The sequence below is a fragment of the Triticum dicoccoides genome, chromosome 2A, assembly GCF_002162155.2.
Source record: "Triticum dicoccoides isolate Atlit2015 ecotype Zavitan chromosome 2A, WEW_v2.0, whole genome shotgun sequence".
Taxonomy (NCBI): Eukaryota; Viridiplantae; Streptophyta; class Magnoliopsida; order Poales; family Poaceae; genus Triticum; species Triticum dicoccoides.
The window spans coordinates 650873388-650880193 of record NC_041382.1 but is presented as its reverse complement, the minus strand read 5'-3'; positions in this window follow the sequence as shown (position 1 = coordinate 650880193).

The window sequence follows — 6806 nt, the reverse complement described above, 5'->3', positions numbered from 1 at the left end:
AACTTTTTCCTAAAAAAAGTATAATGCTTGGTCGAACCGAACACAAGTTAAAAATCAAAACTTTGAGCATGAAAGCGACTTAGCTGGTTAATGTGTTCGGCATTGATGACGCTGTCCGAGCTTGATGCGGGACAAGGTTCTATCCCCCAAGTCGGTCCCGAGGTGGCGGGCGGAGAGCTCGACACGCTGAAGTGGTGACATAGCACGATCAATGCAGACCGGCAGAGTGATGCCGAAGTCCCCGGATCATTTTCCTGTGCACAAAAAGTAGTGCAAACCGGAGATAATAGTAATAATAATAATTAAAAAATCGTTGCATAATAAATAATTTATGCAAAGTGAGTAATAAAAGAAATATGGCCTGGCGCCGAAGTCAATGTCGATGCAGGGCGTCGGCGTGATGCGGTAAAGGCGTGGCAAAGCCTGAATTCACAGGTCGGTCCAAGTTCCGGATGCGGCGTTCGCTGGACTATGTACGGAAACTGACCGAACCACCACGCGACCATCGTTAATGCTGCCATCATTTGATAGACCTGTGTACAGATGATGGACAAACCAGAGTAATAATTCCTTGGGAAAAATAAACCCAAACAAGCAAAAAGTACTAGGATTAATAGCACCTGGTTCATTTGTTGTAGCAATCCGAAGAAAGGTGATTCCCAAAATTGGGACTCGATCTGCAAACCCATTGCCTGAATGGCGATAAAGCGATGGTATGGTGATGCTGGCAAAGGTTGGCTCGCCGAGGCAAAGCCCTCGGTCCAGCTAACATGACGGAGTTGGTCGGCTAGTGACGCCGAAGTCTCCAGAGTAGGTTGATGAAGAGATGGCGAAGCCCCCGGTCCAGCCGAGATGTCGAAGCCTCGATGTCAGCCGATGAATCGAAGTAGGTCGGCGTGATGGACACCAGCTTGAAGAAGCAATAGTGCGGCCCTGCCGATGCAGGTCGTGACGTGGTCGATGCCAGCTTGATGAAGTGGCCGTGCGGCGATGCCAGTATGCCCGCTCCGTGTAATCCGTGGGGCGGCGATGTTGGTGATGATTTATCCTTCACAGTGCCGAACTCTTGTTCGGCTTGCCGAGGTGATGATCGAAGGAATTGAGCTTGGCTCAATAAAGCGGCGATGTGTGTAGCGCAGGTCGGCAGCCGTGGAGCAATACCGCTGGACTGGTTTGACACCAGCGTGATGGTGAAGAATACCTCGAAGGAGGCTTAAAATTTTATCGGTACGTGTTTAAAAACAACGCACAATACCATAAAAGAAAATTTCCTTAAAAAAGGTTGTCCAATATCACGTTCATAAAGAAACATGAATTCGGGTCGGATCTGTATTCGCGCAGAAAATAGATCCAAAAATTGGTCCACTCATCGAAAGTTTCCCGGAGTTTGAACCGTTGGATCGAGCTGAAATTTGGAGGAGTGGTAGATATGGGATTTACGCAGTAGATGAACGGTTGGATCTTTCAAAGGACCTCCGAGATGGGCTCTGGAGACCACGCCCTACACTCGTCCAGATTCCCGTCCAGATTTGTCAGGGCTCCGGTATATCGTAGATTGTCGGAGATTCCTCCATCGGAACTCGACGAAATTTTCCAGGGTTGTTGTAGACTCAATTATGCACAATTCCACCAAAGGGATCATCAAAGCGATGCTCTAAGAGGTGGTGGCAGCGGATACAAGTTTGTTGTTTGGAAAAACAGCACGGTCGCCCGAGGGCAATGTTGACGTTGAGCCCCCGAGCTCCATGCATGATTCCTCCATGATCTTAATAGAGATCGGAGTTGATGTTGATGAAGACCCTCGTCCGAACATGACGATCAGAGATGTAGCATGGTCCTCGGTCGAGCCAAGGTGACCAGTCGAGCCGGCGACGAAGATGCCGGCATCGCAGTTGACCTGCAGATGAGCCATCGATCCTTTTGCCGATCACACATCGGAACTCTCAATGAAAGCACCAATGTCGGTGTCAAAACCGGGGGATCTCGGGTAGGGGGTCCCGAACTGTGCGTCTAGGATCGATGGTAACAGAAGGCAGGGGACACGATGTTTACCCAGGTTCGGGCCCTCTTGATGGAGGTAATACCCTACGTCCTGCTTCGTTGATATTGATGATATGAGTGTTACAAGAGTTGATCTACCACGAGATCGTACGGGCTAAAACCCTAGAAGCTAGCCTATGGTATGATTGTTGTATATCTCTATCGACTAGCCTGGCCTCGGTTTATATAATGCACCAGAGGCCTAGGATAACAAGAGTCCTAGCCGAATACGCCGGTGGGGTGGAGTCCTTGTCTTGATCGCCAAGTCTTGTGGAATCTTCCTTGTATGCGGCAGCTGTCCGAACTGGCCCATGAGTATGCGGCCATGGGGGTCCTCGGCCCAATCCAACTAATCGGGAGACGATGTGATGAGTACCCCCTAGTCCAGGACACCGTCAGCCGACTTTTCGGGGGTGCCATGTATTTGGCACAAGCGGTCGAGTATTCGGTCCAAACTGGACGGGCCCCTAGGATTCCTTTTGAATGACTTTTTCCGGTAACCGGATTTAGAGCCTCTGAATCCAGCATTAACTGTCGTATCCTCAGCATTGTCGCCGTTAATGCGGCGCTTCTTCTTGTTGCGATGCGACCTGCCACTACTGTCCCTGGTGTCCGAATTACCAGGGTTTTTTGTCATATTGTTGCTACGAGCAAGTCAGTTGTCTTATCCCGCGCAAAAGCGGGTCATGAGTGTCGTGAGTGCTGCCATAGATTTCGGCTTTTCCTGTCCAAGGTGCCGGGCCAGCCACTCGTCACGGATATTGTGCTTGAAGGCTGCTAGGGCCTCAGCGTCCGGACAATCGACTATTTGATTTTTCTTTGTTAGGAACCGTGTCCAGAATTGCCTGGCTGATTCCTCTGGCTGCTGAATTACGTGACTTAGGTCATCGGCGTCTCGGGGTCGCACATAAGTGCCTCGGAAATTGTCGAGGAATGCGGCTTCTAGGTCCTCCCAACAACTGATTGATCCTGTTGGTAAGCTGTTAAGCCAATGCCGAGCTGGTCCTTTAAGCTTGAGTGGGAGGTATTTTGTAACACCCTCGATGTGGCTATATCTCCCACGTATCGAAGCACGACTTAGAGGCATAACCACATTGAAAGCAATGTCGCAAGTGAGGTAATCTTGACACAACCCATGTAATACAAAAGGGAAAAGAGATACATAGTTGGCTTACAATCGCCACTTCACACAATACATGAATAAAGCATTACAACATCCAAATACAATCAAGGTCCGACTACGGAACCAAAATAAAAGAAGAACCCCAAATGCGACAAGGTCCCCGATCGACCCCAACTGGGCTCCACTACTGATCAACTAGAACGAAACAACACAAAGGACAAGATCTTCATCGGGCTCCTCCTGAGCTTGGTTGCGTCATCTGCACGGACCCATCGGCACCTGCAAGCTGGTTTTGGAAGTATCTGTGAGTCACGGGGACTCAGCAATCTCGCACCCTCGCGATCAAGACTATTTAAGCTTATGGGTAAGGTAAAGGTATGAGGTGGAGCTGTAGCAAGCGACTAGCATATTTGGTGGCTAACAACGCAAATGAGAGCGAGAAGAGAAGGCAAAAGCACAGTCAAGAATCTATGATCAAGAAGTGATCCTCGAACAACCTACGTCAAACATTACTCCAACACCGTGTTCACTTCCCGGACCCCGCCGAGAAGAGACCATCACGGTAACACACGCGGTTGATGTAATTAAGGTCAACTTCAGGTTTTCTACAACTGGACATTAACAAATTCCCATCTGCCCATAACCGCGGGCACGGCTTTCAAAAGTTCAAATCCCTGCAGGGGTGTCCCAACTTAGCCCATGCCTCTCACGGTCAACGAAGGATATTCCTCCTAGCGGGAAGACCCGATCAGACTTGGAATCCCGGTTACAAGACATTTCGACAATGGTAAAACAAGACCAGCAAAGCCGCCCGATGCGCCAACAAATCCCGATAGGAGCTGCACATATCTCATTCTCAGGGCACACTGGATAGGTCAAGCTACGAGTAAAACCAACCCTCGAGTTGACCCGAGGTGGCCCTGCAGGCTGCCCCATTTCGGACCAACACTCAGAGGAGCACTGGCCTGGGGGGGTTTAAAATAAAGATGACCCTCGGGCTCGCGAAAACCCAAGGGAAGGTTATAGGTTGTTTGTGAAAATGGTAAAACCAAGGTTGGGCCTTGCTGGAGGAGTTTTATTCAAGGCGAACTCTCAAGGGGTTCCCATTATCACCCAACCGCGTAAGGAACGCAAAATCCGGGAACATAACACCGATATGACAGAAACTAGGGCGGCAAGAATGGAACAAAACACCAGGCATAAGGCTGAGCCTTCCACCCTTTACCAAGTATATAGATGCATTAATTAGATAAGAGATATTGTGATATCCCAACAAGTAAACATGTTCCAACAAGGAACAACATCTCCATGTTCTAACAAGGAACAAACTTCAATCTTCACCTACAACTAACAACGCTATAAGAGGGGCTGAGCAAAGCGGTAACATAGCCAAACAAGGGTTTGCTAGGACAAAGTGGGTTAGAGGCTTGGCTCAACAATATAGGAGGCATGATAAGCAAGTGGTAGGTATCGTAGCATAGGCATAGCAAAAGAGCGAGCAACTAGCAAGCAAAGATAGAAGTGATTTCGAGGGTATGATCATCTTACCTGAAATCCCGCAAGGAAGAACAACGAGTCCATGAAGAAGACAAACGGACGTAGTCGAACGGGTCCTCACAAACGCGATGTTGTCGGAACCAACCCGAACAAGCAAACACCGGAAAGAAGCACACAACATAGTAAACAAACCACACATGAACATGGTACGATGCGCAAACAAGTATGATGCATGTCCGGTTTAATGAGGCATGGCATGGCAAAGTGCACAAGCAATAATACAAATTAAGTGGAGCTCAATATGCAACGAGTTGCATATTGACGAAACACCACGCCAAGTTATTTAGTTCGATCTCGTTTATGTACCCAACAATATTAAATGTTGTTAAACATGGCAAGAGGGTGAAGCAAAGTAAAACTATCTATATAGCCAAGGTTAAATGAGGCCGGAAGCAACGAACAACAAATCCGAAAACTCCTCATGTGCATAATTTAGATTTGGTACTGTTCTGCCCTAAACACAATTTTAGAGTTATTAAAAAATGCAAAACAAGTACACCATGTTAAACTAGGCATTTTTCTACCCCATTTACATATAGAGATTATTTAATTCGGAGCTACGGTTATTTAGTTATGAAATAAAGCATTTTAACATGGCATAGGAGAAAATTTAATCAAACAACATTTTAAACATTTCAAACGTGCATGAAAGTTGGATATTATTAATATAGACAAAAATTTAAGCAACTTTCATATATAAAACATTTTAATCCGATGCACCAATTGTGAGTTATTATATGCATGAACTAGAGGGACTAATCTGTAAAACAGCGGTCTTCGGATAATTAGACAAATTCACAGGGCACAAAAAAACATACACGGGCCGAAGCATGGCAGGCTGGACCAACAGAGAGAAAAAAACAAAAAAGGGGGGGCACTGGGGCCTCACCATGGGCTTTGGCCCAAGGCGGTGGAGAGGAAGGAGGCAGGCCGCGGGGCGTAGGCTGGGCCTTGGCGCGCAAGAGGGACTTGGCGGTCCAGCGTGCGAAGCAGAGGGGCGAGCGGCTCGAGTTGCTGCTGCTCGTTTCTGAAGAACAGAAATAGCAGCAAGGAACAGCGGCGCGATGCAGGGGCTTGGCGAGGCGGGACTTGGACGATGGCACGACGGCGCTCGGGCGACTCCGACAGGAGGAGGCTGGGAACGCAGGTCAGGCGGAGGTCGGCAGGGCAACATCGGCTGGATCCAAGCGCGAGCAGGGCAGGGGAGGCATCTCCCATCGGTGGTCAAGGCAGCTAGCTGCAGCGAAGACAGAGAGAGCAGTCGAGAGAGACGTGAGCGAGAGAACAACAGAGGAGGACTGAAGGAAGGAGAGGAAGGGTCAGTGACCTGCGGGGCTCCGGTGAGGTTGGGTCTGGAGCAGGGCGCCGGGGTGCACTCCTGCTGTTGGCCAGCGCGGAGGAGCACGGGTGGCGCGACGAAGGTGGTCGATGCAGAAGGTTCGCGTGGCGCAGAGGCGAGGCCGTTCCGCGCGAGAGGGGGGCACGTGCGGCGGCGCTGCCAGAAGAGATGCAGACGACGGGGCGGTGTTCATGGCGACGGCAGCGACTGCACAAAGGCATCGGCCATGACCTCGGGCGCTGCGAAGAAAGAGACACAGAGAGAGATGAACATGAGAGAACTAGAGAGCTTGAAAGGGAAGGAGAGGAAAGGAACGGGGCAGGGGAAGCGGCCTGGTGGATGAGGTCCCTGGTGGTGGTGCTTCGGTGGTGCCGAACTCCGGCGAGGCGAGCTGTAGGAGGAGAGCATGGGAGGGGCTCCAAGCGGGAAGGAGGAGGCTACGATTTGCTGGGGATTTTGGTGGCGCGGAAATCATGGGAGGCGGTCGGAGGGAGGTGGATCTGGGACGGACGGTGGTTGGCTCGGTGGGGAAGACAAGGAGGAGACCAGGTGGACTGGCGGCGCGATGGGAAAGGATGGATGGGACAGGAGGCTAGGCTAGGGTTGGACCTTGTGTATTTATATGGCAGGTGGATTAAGTTGGGGCTATCGGATCCCTCCGATCGTAATTGGGCGATCGAGAAAATAAATAGTTAGGAAGTCCAAATAGGAAAAAGGAGATGTTTTGTAGACGTTTGGGGATGATCC